Source organism: Microtus ochrogaster, chromosome 8 (genome assembly GCF_000317375.1).
Source record: "Microtus ochrogaster isolate Prairie Vole_2 chromosome 8, MicOch1.0, whole genome shotgun sequence".
Lineage (NCBI taxonomy): Eukaryota > Metazoa > Chordata > Mammalia > Rodentia > Cricetidae > Microtus > Microtus ochrogaster.
In genome coordinates this window covers 918,734-934,279 of record NC_022015.1, presented here as the reverse complement: position 1 = coordinate 934,279, position 15,546 = coordinate 918,734, and the positions used below count along the sequence as shown (strand labels likewise).

At 43.3% G+C, this 15,546-nt stretch overlaps 1 protein-coding gene across 7 annotated transcripts in view; it reads left to right on the top strand.

Annotated features, from left to right (window-relative positions):
- Positions 1–15,546, top strand: part of St5 (suppression of tumorigenicity 5) — a 188,945-nt gene that overhangs the window by 72,027 nt on the left and 101,372 nt on the right. For 3 of the 7 annotated variants that reach the window (XM_026781253.1, XM_013347691.2, XM_026781254.1), the window contains exon 2: positions 12,410–12,495. The exons of 2 other annotated variants lie outside the window; for them this stretch is intronic. The gene's annotated coding sequence lies outside the window, so the exon portion shown is untranslated. Of the gene's footprint in view, positions 1–12,409; positions 12,496–12,848; positions 13,257–15,546 lie in introns of those variants that run through there. 2 more of the 7 variants (XM_026781258.1, XM_005350978.3) reach the window with 2 other exon arrangements.

Sequence of the window (15,546 nt, the reverse complement as noted above, 5' to 3'; positions counted from 1 at the left end):
GAGAGAGAGAGAGAGAGAGAGAGAGAAATATGTGTATGTGTATGCATGTCTGTATGTGTACATGCACACTGTGCCACTGCCTGTCTGTGGTGGTCAGAGAACAGTTTGTGAGAGTCAGTTTCCTACTTGTACTACCTTGACAGCATAGAAACTTTTCGTTTGTTTGTTTTTAGAAGCGATCATAAATGTAGCCCAGGCTGGTCCAGACTTTAAGATCCTGTCTTAGCCTCCCAAGTGCTGGACTGTGTGTGTACACTACCAGGCCCAGCTCTTGAAATACTTACTTTTGTTGTGCTGTTGTTTGGTGATCAAACCTGAGACCTTATGCATGCTAAGCAAGCACTCTACCACTGAATTACATCCCCAGCCCTGAGAAATTCTTATGTTGCCTAGATTCTAGATTGCATTTAATCTGGTCCCTATATTTTAGCCATTTAAACTTCCAACTCACCAGTTGCCTTCTGTTAAACTTTTTTTTTTGTCTTTTTACTTGTACCAACTTCATCTTGCTGTCATGTGAGTAAAAAAAGCTTTTTTTTCCCTTTTTAAGATAGGGTTTCATATAACACAGGCTAGCCTTAAACTCAGTTTGTACCTGAGCATGACCTGAATTTCTTAATCCTCCTGCCTCTGCCTTGAGTGCTTGGTTTACAGGTGTGCACCATCATACTCAGCTACAAGTCTTTCGAAAGTATAAGCATAAAATTATACATTATCTATTTCTTCCTATTATATATAACCTGTAGCTAGTTTATGAAGGATTTTTAAAAACTGTCTTTATTGTATTATTTTTCCTATGTACTTTGACATATATATATATGTGTGTGTGTGTTGTCTAAATCATTCGTTTAAAATGATGAGTGTGAGGATCTAGAACAAGAAAAGAAGAGAATATTACAGGCCAAATTCCTGATGCACATAGATGCAGAAGTCCCCAGTAAAGTACTAGCAAACTGAATGTAATAGCATGTGAGAAGGACCATACACAGTAATTAAATGGGGTGCAAGGATGTTTCAATACATGCAGACTAATACACATGATAAAGCTGCTAGGAGTCTTCAAACTTTTAGGAGCTCAGACCTTTTCCTGTTTGATACATACCCATTTGCAGCCTTGCTCGGCTCAGCTGTCCTGAGTTACCAGTCTTATCATTTGCCTGTCTGTCTGTATATTTCTGTTTTATTTACAAGATAAGAGGAATTAAAATCCATATGAACTCTGTTTTTAGAATTCTTTGGTCTGTGTGTGTTTGAATATGTGTTCAATTTGTATGCTGTAGTATATATCACAAACATATATATAGAGGCCATTTTTCTTTTCCTTTAAAATGATACATATTCCTGGCTATTCTGGAATTCACCATGTTGACCAGTCTGACCTCAAACTCAGAGAAATCTGCCTTCTTCTGCTTCCCAAGCGCTAGAATTAAAAGTGTGTGCTATCATACTGGGCTTATTTATTTTTATTTTATATATTTGTTTGCCTGGATGTATGTCTGTGCACTACATTCGTGTAACCTGAGGAGATTAGAAGACAGTTTCAGATGCCCTGGACCTGGTATTGCAGAGAGTTGCGGGCTAACGTGTATACTAGGAACTGAATCTTAAGAACTTTCTACACACAGTAAACACAAACACTCAGAAATGAATGAGTGGTCCCTTTTAGAAGAGATTATATATAATGAAAAATGTGAAAAAATTATCAGTAGCTTTGTGGGAGGAAAGAAAGTAACAAAACTCAAAAGCCTGGTCCACAGTTTAGGTAGGGCTTTTAACTTGCCTCCCTGCCAAGTTCTAAGTGGAAGATTGTAGAGGCTGTCATGGTAGTGCAGTTCATGTCTAGAGCTCTTCACAGGGATAGAGATTATGCAACTGACTTGATGATTTAACATTCTTTCCCAGGCCCTTGTTCAGAGTGTCTTAAAGCATTTGTGATCAAGGAGGCAGGTTACTGGCAAGAGGCTGACATTTTTGAATCTGGGATTGAGAGTTAAGGTATTATTCTTGTTCTAAAGAATTCTAGGAGTTATTGGGAGAATGAGACCGAGCAGTGCACTAAAACACAAGGCAGTGAGACACAGTTGGAACCAAATCTTGAGATCTTTCTACATGTAGAGTAAACATAAACACTCAAAAATGAGTAAAAAGTGGTCCCAATAGTACTGAGTTGAGAACCCAGTGCAGCTAGGAAACTCATCAAGATAGGATAGAGGATGTGGCAGTATGGAATTACAGTTCCATAACCTTGTCCAGATTTTATTTTGGGGAGCACTTCTTTCCCAGGTTCCATGTGCTTTGTTGGTTAAGAATGCAGTTTAAAGACTAAAGAAGGAGCTGGGCAATGATGGCACATGCCTTTACTCCCAGCATTCGGAAGGCAGAGGCAAGTGGATCTCTGTGAGTTTGAGGTCAACCTGCTTTCCAGAGTGAGTGCCAGGACAGGCTCCAAAGCTACAGAGAAACCCTGTCTCGCAAAACCAAAAAACAAAGCCAAACAAACAAAAAAGACTAAGAAGGCTCAGTGAGTAAAGCACTTAGCATGCAAGCATTAGGGTCTGAGTTCAAATCCCCAGAACCCGTGTAAAGCTAGGTGCTGTAGTACACACCTCTAATCCTAATACTTTTATTGTGAGATGAGAGGTGAAGACAGCAGGAACCTCAGAAGCTTGGGGACCAAGCTAGCCTGGAGTATGTCGTAGCAAACAACAGTGTCCCACACATATAGACATACATAAGCACACACATAAATACAAGTATACATAAACACACCACACATAAAAGGCACACATAAATATACACACGGGCACACATAAAGACACATACACACACATTCACTCACTTTTGTATTCTCCTTTCCCCTGAAACTTCAATCATGATGAGTTGAGAGCTTGGTTGAGCTCAGTTCTAAGTTAAGTCAGCCTGAAAAGGCAATTCTGGAATGGAAAAAAAATGCCATCTTTAGGAGGGTCTGGAATATAACTTCCATGTTTCTGAGCCTGTATTTAGGTGGCCCAGTGATAAAATGCTCATACTTAGTGAGGGAACAGGGGTTGAGGATTTGAGAGCTTTCATCATGTTAACTTGTATAGGAACACTGTAACATATATCCTAAGAGACTGGATCAAGCCATAGTATGCCTCATTCTCTGAGGATCTGAAACTAGAGCTTCATTTGTATTGGGTATTGTGAGCCAGGGAGAGGTGAACCCCATGCGACTGGAAAGCTGGCAGTACATAGTGGAAGGGAGAGACTGAAGGAAGGTAGGCTCAGCCCTACACAACGCTTCACCACATCTGTGATACCCACAGTCATTATGAGTCCCACACTTTAGTGGTTCAGAGTAAGTCTTGAGCTGGGGTGAAGCAGAATGAATGGCTAGAGGACTAGACAGGAGCCTGAATGTGGGAGAACTTCCTGATATGAAATAACAGGCCTGGAGCATAGAGTAGTTATTTCTCTGTTTTCTTAAGAAGGCTGTGCAAGCAAAATATGTGTCTTAGTCACCAGCATACTAGGGTCCTGCCAGATGTGGCTTCCATGCAGAGGAGGACTGGAATTGCCATCCCTGGGGAGTCCTCTCTAGTGCTGGGATTAAAGACGTGCACCACTACTGCCCAGTTTCTATGGCAAACTAGTGTGACTACTGGGATTAAAGGTGTGTGTCACTACTGCCTGGTCTGTAAGGCTGACCAGTGGGGTGTTTTACTCTCTGATCTTCAGGCAAACTTTATTTATTAAAGTACAAATGAAATATCACTACATAGCTCTCTGTCCTTTTGTTGTTGTTGTTTTTTAGAGACAGGGTTTCCTGTGTTCCCTTGGCTGTCCTAGAATTTGTCCTGTAGACCAGGCTGGCCTTGAACTCTGAGAGACCCTCCTGCCTTTGCTTCCAAAGTGCTTGGATTAAAGGCATGTGTCATCATCACCCAGCTCAACTCTCTGTTCTATAAAGGCAGCTTTGTTTGATAGTGATGGCCGAGGAGGGAGTCTACAGACCTCACTCTTCTGTCATCCATTTCCCAGTCTATTTCTTCATTTCCCATTCTGCGTTTGGCACATTCTCTCTCCAGCCTCCTGGAGACCATGAATTGTCCATCTTTTTTTTCTCCAGGAAAGGTTGCTTTTCATTGGTGATAGTCTTCTGTATGTAGGCAAATGACCCAAGAATTCCAGGTACTGTACTAAAAGGGTTGAACAGAATCTGTACTACCTTCCCCACAGAAAAGAAAGAAAAAAGAAATTACACATACCCCCCCCCCAAAAAAAAAGAATCTGTACTTCCTGAAAGTGAGAAATGTTGATGCTTCTTTTCTCAGAAAGTGCACTGATGAGGTGATGAATGACTGCAGCAGACACTTAAACTAACATTTGGAGTTAGGGAGATGGCTCAGTAAAGTGCTTGCTGTGTCCACGTGAGAGCTGAGTTCAGTTCCACAACATCCATGTATGTAAGACTTTAAGACAATCCTGAAGCCATTTTTGACAATTCTGAATCCTCTCAGCCTCTGTGCCATAGTGCTTCCCCTCCTCCCCTGGGAACCAAGGACCTAACAGCTACACTTGCACGTACTCAGTTCCTGAACAATTACCCATATACGTATGTTTTGGTTCGGTCCCCTGGGAAACGGGGTCAAAATGACCTCTTACCTCATTTGATCTGGCAACAGCTCTCCAGTCAATTATTGGTAATAGCCCTTTCGAATAAGCCAATCAGAATAGTCAAAGAACAACCCCCCTTGCTTCTGTGGCCCCTTTAAAAGTAGACTGTACCAGCTATTCGAGGTCCCTCAGCTTCCTGAATGCTGGGGGACCCTGTCATGACAGAATTAATAAAATCCTCATGCTTTTGCATCGGCTGTGGTGTATGAGATGGTCTCTGGGGGCGACTCCTCCTTGGTGTTTGGATGCTAGAGTCCAACATGTAGAAGTGCAGGAACACAGATTGATAATCCCAGTGCTGTAAGGTAGAGACGGGCAGACAAGGGGCAGAATCACTGAACTCCAAGTTCAGTGAAAGACTGCCTCCAAAACAAACAAACAAACAAACAAATAAAATGGAGAGTGATTTAAGAAGCCTGATGACTCCTGATTACCACCCATACTTGCATGCTTCCCCTTGTACACACCCACATTGATGTGAGCATACACAGAGAGAAGAGAAACAGAGAGCACACACAAGTGTGAGCATATGCATGCCTAGTAGGATCCCATAGTTTGCTTACTATGTGGAAGCAAAAGCAGTATCCCTCTGGGAGACAGGGACTTGCTTAGGAATTTACAAGTCCAGCAAACTCTGTGTATTCTTTATGCCTTTACTTTCCCCTCTTGTAGTACATTGTGTCTTGCTTTTCTTTTTTCCTTTTGGAAATACTGGGAATTGAACTTAGGTCCTCACAAATGATGGTGATCACACTACCATTCAACTACAGCCCCCTAGCCTTCCACATAAAGGAAGAACATAAAGCCCTTTAAAGACTCTGCTGGGAATTGCAGCCATTTTTGTCTTTAAAGAGATAAGAAAATATTGGGGCTAGCAAGATGGCTTAACAAATGAAGGTGCTTGCCTGATGACCATAGTTCAATTTCTAGGATTCTCATGGTAGAAGAAGAGAACTGACCCACAAGAAAACACAGTGACTGGAGAGATGGTTCAGTGGTTAAATACACTAGCTACTCTTGCTGAAGACTTGAGTCCTATTCCTGGTACTCATAGGGTGGTTCACAGGACATTTGATAGCCTCTTCTGGCCTCTACAGGCACATGGTGCACAGATATATGTGCATGCAAAACATTCATAAATAATTTTAAAAATAAATATGTAAACAAAAAGTAAAAACAAATAAATGCAAAGAGAGATAAAAGAAAATGCTATACATTAGTGACCCAATATAGATTCTAACTATCATATCCTCTATAAAGTATAGGTGCATATGTATTCTCTTTGTACAGGGTAGGCTCATCTAAAATTCATTGCTGTGCAGAACGCTGCTTCTTTTTGCTTATCTGGCGAGTCTTTACATTTTTCCATTCATCCCTCACACATTGATTGCCATGATGAGGGAGCTGCTAAAGTCCTTGCACCTGTGTGGAGACACGTGCGCAGGTCATGATGGTCAAGTGCTACATATAACATAGGATAGGCATCCCTAGGCTGCTGTGGGCCCGCAGAGACAAATTCTGCTGAGAGATGTGTAGTAGGAGGCTGCTTGTTCATTTCCTGGCTGCCCAGACTCCCGAAATGATCACACAGAAACTATATTATTTAAATCACTGCTTGGCCAGTCACTTAAGTGTATTGTTAGCTAGCTCTAACATCTAGAATTAACCCATTTCCATTATTTTATATTTTACTATGAGGTTTAGCTTTGCATCTTTCCCCTCTGGTGGCTACATGGCGTCCCTCCGACTCCGCCTTCTTTCTTCCATCATTCAGTTTAGTTTTCCCTGCCTAGCTCTACTCTGCCCTATCACAGGCCAAGGCAGCTTCTTTATTAATCAATAAAAGCAACACATACACAGAAGGACTTCCCACATCAGTGATGGAGAATCATTTCACAAAGGAGGTGTCCTTGATGTGGGCCTTGAAAGGCAGTAGTGTTTTTGTGAGCGTGGGAAGGAAAGGCAGCCAGGTGAAGTAACACCATGAGCAATAGAGAGTGGGAGAGAAAGGTGTGGGCAGTCTTAAAGCACCGATTATATGTAGTGTTATGGTGTGCTGTGGTTATGCCCACAGTGGGGTGGAGGCAGCACGGGAGGTATGACTTGGAGATACATTGATCCTTCACTGTTAACTGTTGAGTGAAAATATATGAGATGGGAATTCATATTTTGGACACAGTGTTATCTTGTAATAGACAATAGATCCAATCATACAATTAGTTGTTGCTTTTATTTTATACTTAATTATTTTTTCTTATACAGTAATTTTCTTTCTTTTTAAAAAATTGTTTTTATTTTTAATTATGTGTACCCCTGTATAGGAGTAGTATGTACATGTATGTACAGGTTTCCATGGAGGCCAGATGTGTTGGCTCCCATGGAACTTGAGTAACAGAGGGTTGTGAGTCACTTGATTTGGATGCTGGAAACCAAACTTTGGTCCTATGGAAGAGCATATATGGCTTTTGTTTGTTTGTTTGGTTGTTTTTTGAGACAGGGTTTCTCTGTAGCTTTGGAGCCTGTCCTGGAACTAGCTCTTGTAGACCAGGCTGGCCTTGAACTCACAGAGATTTGCCTGCCTCTGCCTCCTGAGTCCTGGGATTAAAGACGTACGCACCACCACCTGGCCAATATATGCTCTTAACTGCTCAGCCATCTCTGCAAGTCCCCCACCCCCACACAAGTTTTTAATAAATTTCTTTTTAGTGACAGAATTTCCTGCTTCAAACTTACATTTCATGTCTTCAAACTATAATAGTACATAAATATATATATATATACATACATATGCATATACATATTTTTTCAGTGTCCAATCTTTTGACATCCTGACATGACTTTAGGTCACAAAGTTCATGCTTGAGGATTGTACAATCAGATTACAAAAACAACAACAGCAACAACAACATCCCCTTGTGTTTTAAGTAAGTTTGCAATTTTGTGCTGGACCACATTCATAGTTGTCCTTGGCTAAATATATTCAGAAATTATATTTTTATCTGCATGGTAAGCCTACACAGTGGAAGGGAGAAGACAGTGTCTGGTCTCTGGATAAAGCTGACCCCAGAGAATTTGCTGTTTTGAGAACTGCACCATTCATGCAGCTTACGTAGCTTGGCAGAGATACAGTGGTAATGGAGAGCCTATGAGTGGGCACTTCAGTAATGAGAGAAGCTATAAAACCCTAGAGTGATCCCTAGAAGAGTGACCTTAACCAGGAAAGTTCTGGGAAACAAACCACAGGGAGACTTGACAGGAACTTTTGGTTAAGCCCATAGGCAAGGCATATGAGGGAAAAGAAATATAATTATAGTTTGTAAGTCTAGAGTGACATGCAACGAGTGACATGGAATAGGAAGAGTTTTTACACACTGATTCTGAAGCTGGTTTTTGAGCGCCTGTTCTGTGCTGGGCCGTTTGTCAAGTACAGGGACTGTGGTAGGAGAGTAATCTAGGTTCCCGCTCTCATATTAAGCAAATAACTGCATAAAAGCACAATTACAAATCCTAATGAGTGCTTTGAAGGAAAATGAGTGCTTCTTGAAGTACAAGGAGCTGAAGGAGCTGTGTTTAGACTTGGAGGGCTGTGGAAGTCAGGAGATGACAGTCATGTTGAGGCAAGATAAGAGTCATCTGAGCAAAGACTGGGGGTGGGGTCCCAGGCTAAGCTAGACAGCCTGGAAAAACATGTGACATTTTCAGAGAACTAACATATCCTGTGCTCAGAGGGGAAGGAGAGGAAGTATGCTGAGAGAAGGGAAGAGAAGGATCATGCTCGGTCCTTGTAGGTCTTGGTTAGAACCTAGATTTCATCCTGAGTGCTCTGGGAAGCAATGAAGTGTGTTAGGCAGGAAATGACATGATCCTGTGTCAAAAGGGGCTTCAGACAGCTGTGTGGAGAATGGATTTGTGAGGGTGTGATGCTATGGAATGTATATTTGGTCTTCCTCCTGTTTCCTGGCAGACAACTCCTAAAATCCTTTGGAATCTCCAAAGCAGGATATATCTTTTTTTTTTCTGTTTTTTTTTTTTTAAATGCTTGGTGACCGAGGACTCCTGGATGTCCTCAAGATAAAGACTGCCTATGTTTAGAAGGCTGTAACTTTTGGCCTTACTCCCGAGAAAGGGGGATGTGGGTGAAAGTTAAGTTTGTTACCAGTGACTAATGACACAATCTGTTGTATCATTATATATGCTGAATCTTTCATAAAACCCCAGAGGACTGGGTTTTGAGAGCTGTAGTGGAGCTGAACACTTACATTTGTCGAGAGGACTTGGAAGCCCTGCACACTCCCCATACCCAGCCCTATGTTTCTCATTCATCTGCAATACTGTTTATAATAAACTAGTAGGTCTAAGTGTTTCTTGAAGTTTTATGGCTAACCTATCACTAGCAAATTCATTAAAGCCAAGGATGTAGTTTTGGAAATTCTGATTTAGATTTATACATGTTTTGTCAGAAGCACAGATGAAACAATCTGATTCTAGCAATTGGTATCTAAAGTGATAGAGAGCAAGTCTCATCAAGGACTGAGCTTCATGGGTTTGGTGGTCCCTAGGAAAGTGTCAGAATCATAGGGGAGGGCATACATTTGCTGTTAGACCGATGATTTGCTTGATATGTTTGTAGAAACCTCCACCTAATTGCAAAAGAAGGTTGCTGTGTTAATTGTTGAGTGTTTTTTATGAGAAACTGAGTTTGAGTTTTCATTATTTTTGGTGAGGGCAAGAGTTGAAGCTAGCTAGGGTAGTTAAGTTTCTGCAGTAATTAACAGGCAGGATAGGTAGCAGTGGGAGTGGAGAGAAGGGAGACAGATAGGAAGTTTTTAAGTAGAATTATTTTGGAGTTGGAAAAGGATTGCGGTGGGAAGAGAAAGAGACTGGAGACGTCTCCCATGCTTCTGGCTCATGTATGTGTATTCTTTTCCCCCGTAGTGGTAGGATTAAATCTAGAGCCTTTATGTGTCTGGCAAGTGCTTTTCTGTTGAGCTTTCTTCCAAACACTTTATTTGTATTTTATTGAAAATATTACATTTATTTGTGTGTGGGGGGGTATGTATATGGGTAAGTGCATGTCATGATGTGCACTTACCCATATATAATTACAACTTCAGAAGTCAGTTTTCTCTTTCCACCGTATAGGTCCCAGGGATTGAACTTAAGTTAGTAGGTTTGGTGAGAAGTTCCATTACCTGCTGAACCATCACACTGGTCCTTATTTTAATTTCTTAAAAAAGATTTATGTGGCCAGGGGTTGGTGGCGCACGCCTTTAATCCCAGCACTCGGGAGGCAGAGGCAGGCGGATCTCTTTGAGTTCGAGGCCAGCCTGGTCTACAAGAGCTAGTTCCAAAGCTCCAAAGCTACAGAGAAACCCTGTCTTGAACCCCCCCCCCCCAAAAAAAAGATTTATGTGTATTTGCCTGTGTGTGTGTTTGTGCAAAATGTGTGTGCCGGGTGCCCAGAGACATCAGAAGAGGGTATCAGATCTCCTAGAACTGGAGTTGTGGATGATTGTAAGCTATCACATGGATGCTGGGAACCAAATCTAGTTCCTCTGCTAAAGCTCTTAACCACAGAGCCATCTCTCCCATCCCTATAGCTCTTATTTTTTGAGACAAGTTTTCAGTGAATTGCTTAGACTATACTTGGATTTGCTCTGTATTCCAGGCAGGCCTTGACATTGCAGTTCTCTTGCCTCAGCCTTCTGAGTAGCTGGTATTACAAGCCTGATCCACCATTCCTGGCAGAAAACATGGGTCTGTAAAATCCCCCTCCTTCAGGAGAAGTCAAGCTGGCCCGATCTGGATCCAGTCGTGCAGAAGCAGCAGAGGAAGTTAGCTGGTCTTGCTTCTGTCCAATTCTAGGAACTTATATACAGCAACATCACTGAAGCAAGGGTTCTGGTCTCCCCACGTTCAGGCCCTAACTTTGTCTCTTCCTTCTGAGGACAAGGCACCCCTGTAACTCCAGTGTGCCACTAGGGGGAGCATGGCTTGCGTTGTGTGTCTTCTTTTAGGGCTTTTAAAGTTTGGATTACCTCTATGACTGTGTTTCTGCTTCAGTAACTTGACTAGTGCTGTTTAAAAGTATGCCTGGCATGCAGTAGGGTCCCAATAAAATGTAGTTGGTAGTACTATTATACCATGAATTTTATCTCATTGTAAAAAGAGGTAAGCTTGCCTCATCTGGGTTTGGAGACAAGGCAAATGTGAATTCTTTGGGTTCAGAAGAAAAGCAGAGAGATGCTTGTTGTGTCTAAGAGGAAAGAGAAGCTAACATTTGGTGATGCTTTTCTTCTTTTGCAGATTTGGGATTCTGGGGCCCATGGCCACTTGGGATCTGTCATTTCTTCTTGGGTTTTGTGACATGTTTCCTACATTATCTTCTGCATGTATTTATGATTTAAATTCAGGCCAACCAAAATCTGGTTTTGAGAATTTTGTAGTATGCTGAAGGTGAATCAGAATCACAAGGAATTCTGTAAGGGATGCGCATTAAGGATTCCATCAGGACCTCCCTAGTGTTATTTTGAACACTAGAAAATGTTCTCCTTGGGCCTCATTGTCTTTATCCTCATCAGCCTCCTTACCTTCCCACATGCAATCCATTTATCAATTCCAAATAATTCTATCTGAATATATATTTATTATCTGGTGGTCGAGGGGTATTAACCATTTCAGGCTATGAGTGAAGTTCTTATCTGAGTGCCTGATTTGAGGGTTTTAACTAGAATAGCGTCTTGGTACCTCCCACCCCACTACCCCAGTGATAAGATGTATGTGTAGAAACTATAAGGTCAGGAAGCTGGCTCAGTGGCAGGTGTCCAGTTGGTGATGAGGTCAGACATTGTCAAGGTCTTGTGATTTCTGCTCAAGTGTTCTTGGCAACTCTTCTACTTAATGTATGCTGGAGAGTTGAAAGGCTTGGACACTGTTTTTGGATCTGTTATTTTCTGGTTCAGTAAATGGGAACAAATAATTTTATCTTTGCTTTTGATAGTCTTTAAAATGTGTTAACTTAGTGTAATAACACAGTTCTAACTTTCAGGCCTCCTTCATTGGAGAGATAACAAATGAACCAGATTTGGGAAGATGTACGGTAGCACGTGGTGGTAGGGCAGGGAAGTTTCTCTCTGATTTGCAGCAGATATTCTGCATATCATAGATGTTCTTTGCCATCGAGTCTTCAGGCTAGAGGGGTGGCCAGTAGATTTACCTCACCAAGACTCAGAATCCACTTTCCCTTGGAAGCTCATACTTATGGTTATCAGAAAACTGTCTGGTTTTCAAGATCAGGTTTCCTTGTACTTTTTATAGCAAAGTCTATAACTTTAGGAGACCCTTGATTGGTCTCTACTCTTAGTTCTTTTTCTGACTAATTATGTAACTGTAGGTCAGATATCAGATCTCTCTGGGCCTCAATGATCCCATCTGTTAAATGGTAGCTAACCTATCTGACCAGTGTGTTTCAAACAGTTAAGAGGATCAAACAAAATAATTATCTAAGACAATGTTAAGCAGTGTCCAAGAAAGAGTATACACTGGGGGGGAGGGGTTGCTAAAAGAGCCTCTGTGTCCCAGGTCCTGTGCTGACACTGATAGAGCTGCTCACCCAAGGCCTGGACTTGGACGGCTCTTGTGTTGGGTGGTGAGGAGGCTGTTGGTATTGTCTCTGATGCCCTGGTTGTGACTGTAGACTTGCCCAGAGTTCTTCCTAGTCCTGATCTAGTTTGTTTCTTCTCGATTGCAGGAAGACGAGACTGCTTAGGCTCTGCACTAGTACCATGGGATCCTGTATTGGTTAAAGCCATCTCCACGACCTGAACAGGCAACAAGGTAACCTGAGAGGCCTGTTCAGGCCAGCTTCTGGGATGTGAGAGGTATTTCCGCCCCAGTTGCTGCCGGAAAATCCCAAACCGAACAAACAAGTAGAGGCACCATGCATCAGTGTCCCTCCTTCGCATTCAGCTACTGCTGTAGGATCCAGAGGAAGAGCTTGCTTCCCCTCCAAGTCTTCAGCTAGCTCCCTCCCCCTTGGCAGGGATTCTTCCGAGTTATAAAAACTGAGACACTAGAGGGGAGAAAAACAAGTCCACTCACTGTCCTCACCCTTCTCCCGTCCCGGTTGTTGCAGCAAGTTCCCAGGAACAGTCCTGGGCTCCTGGTTGACGGGAAGGGAGGTAGGAGGAGTGGAATGCATGCTTAAACTGAGCCCATCAAAAGACAGTGCTGTTTCCGGGCCATCTAGAACTCAGGGAATATGTGTAAGTGCGTGCACGCCTGTACGTAAGCGTGCTAGCGCCCAGGGTTCCGGGTTGAGGGAGAGCGCCTAGTTGAGTGAGAGCAAGCCTGTGTACAGCCTAAGAGGACAGGGTCTCCATGACAACCGGCCTGACTGGCTCGCTGCGCTAGCTCTGCTCACTTGGCTGGAAGGAGTGTCTTGAAAGGTCAGAGGAAGGAGTTTGTAGGAAGCTCGCAGCAGGTTCTGGAGCTTAAGCCGGTGGATCTGGGGGTCCTGGGCTCCCTAAGTGACTGTGGTGTGTGTGAACCAGCCTCTGCGGAGAATGGAGTGGGCAAGAAATCACCCTGACTACCAGGTAAGGGCACTCTGAGTCTCTTGCTCTGAGTCTTGGGCTGTTTGTGGCAGGCCGGTGTCTGTGCTCTTCACTCAAGGTTTGGGGGTCGAAAATGATGTCATGTTCCAACAGTTGGATCCTATTAGCTCTGGGAAGAGGAGGAGGAGGGAGACAGCCAGTTTTCTTGACTGCGAATCTAGTTAATCTCACTCTGGCTGAATCATAGCTCTTCAGGCTTTGCTCTGCTTTTATTTAGCACGGAGCCACTGGATATTTTCACAGAAAGGCTTCTAAAGGAAAATGAGTTCTCATCACCGCAGCACTGCTGTAGCTCTTACATGAAAACTTGTGAGCCACTCGGTTGGCTCTACCAGTGCTATCTGCCCTGTAGTCCCCATGCCACCTGTAATGGCAGCAATCGGACGAGCTAATAATGAGGCTCAGTGAAGAGTCTGCAGCGAGTTCCAAGTCTCCCGGGAGCAGTTAGCAGGACAGAGAGACAGACTATCTCAGCAGTGTCTGAGCTGGAGCCTTGCACTCTTTATGAAGTAGCTTTAGAAACAGGAAATGCCCCCTCCCCTTAATGATGCTCATTACAGATTTTCTTGAGTTGTGGAAGAGGGGACTTCCTTGGGGTTTGGGGACTTGCAGATATCTGTCTAGTCCAAATGTTGCAGAGGGCTCTCTTAGTGCTGCAGCTGCTAGGAACTATGAGGGACTATGCTTCTGCTGGATCATCCCTTTGGCTCATATTTTAACTAAATCCCAGGGCACGTACTGTCCACATTGTATATGCCTTGTCCTAAATTTCAGGGAAAAAAAACCCTTGTTCTGACCTAGCAACATGAAGAGGAGTGACATTAGTGAACTCTGTGTGGCGCGGGAAAGGAAACCCTCCCAGAAAGGTTGTTGTGTAGGTGATGAAGTAGCTAGGTCGTCTGTAATGTAAGAGGAGGATAAGTGCTGCAGACCCTCCCTGCAGGAAACCCCTCAAGAGATGTGCTTCTACTTCATCTTACTCTGGCCTCAGGGAACTTTGTAGAAGCTTTTGGTTTCTCAGTGGGGCCAGGGAACAGCTGTTGTTCCTGGCTCTTTGGTTTTTCCTTCTTGAACTTTCTGAACAGTGTGCCTTTTGTGTCCTAGCAAACAATGAGGGGGCCTTCTGATTAACTTCGGGTCAGCTTGCCAGTACAAGCACTGGCTCTGTAGCCCTGACTCTGGTTACCCGTGTGTATGTGTGCAACACTGTATGCACCAGGGTTGGGGCCCGAGGGACTGCCAGTGTGAACTGTGTGGCCCCTGAACCTCGGGTAGGCTACTTCCAAAGTTAATTCTGCCTTCTCTAGGGATCCTTTGCTTGGAGGAGTGTGGCCTGTGGGCTGGGATTAAAGGTGGAGTTGTGATGAACGGATGTCTGTGTCTGATGATGGTACCTGTGAGGGTCTGCTGCTCGCTGGGAAGCCCTTAGCTAATAGGAACTTCAGATTATTAGCGGTGAGATGGAAATAATGGTAACAACTACACTGTTGTTGAGAGAAAGCAAATGGAATGGCTTCCATGAAAGCAGTTAGTTGTAAACAAGTCTATATTATGTATTATGATAGAGAATGAAACTTGAGGAATTTCTGACTTCTCTGGAAAGTCACTTAGCCTCTTTCTTCTGGCTCCCTTATTTATAATGCACTTTTTACTCAGATGCATTAGGAAATTGCAGTGAGAAAAAGCTCACAAGTCTCCTTTGAGATGTTTAAGGAAATGAAAGGTGATGCTCATGGTAGACGTTGAGCCGCACAAAAGATCCTTCAGAGACACTCGAGAGACAGAGCTTCCTGGAGGTTTAGTGTAGAGGGAGTCCCAAGAGACCTTTCTCTTTTCCAATCCACGTTCACAGCTTCACACAGTGGTGGCATCACACATTTTAGTGGTTGTAAGACAGACCTTGGTCCCGCTGGGCTTCTCTGGGAAAACTGTCTTGAGTGGGCAGAGGGGCCAGTCTCTTCAGCTCTGGGTTTGAAAGGTAGGCTTATAACTGGTAGGAAATGTTACTGCTCAGAAAGCCTCTTACGGAGCCAGGCAGCTCTTTAAGTAACTTGTAAGGCTATGGCTCAGGGGAAGAAAAAAAAAAGGAAGTGGGAATTCCAAGGGCAGAAACTTGTTATGTCCTGGAATTGTGCCAAGGAATGAAGTAGAAGGGTAGGGAAGCACCAAGCAAGGATGTCCTAGGTTTTCCTCTGTCTTCAGTGAGCCTATAGGGTATATGGCATACTAGGTTACTCCACCAATACCCTCAGCCTCTATTGTAAGATAGGGG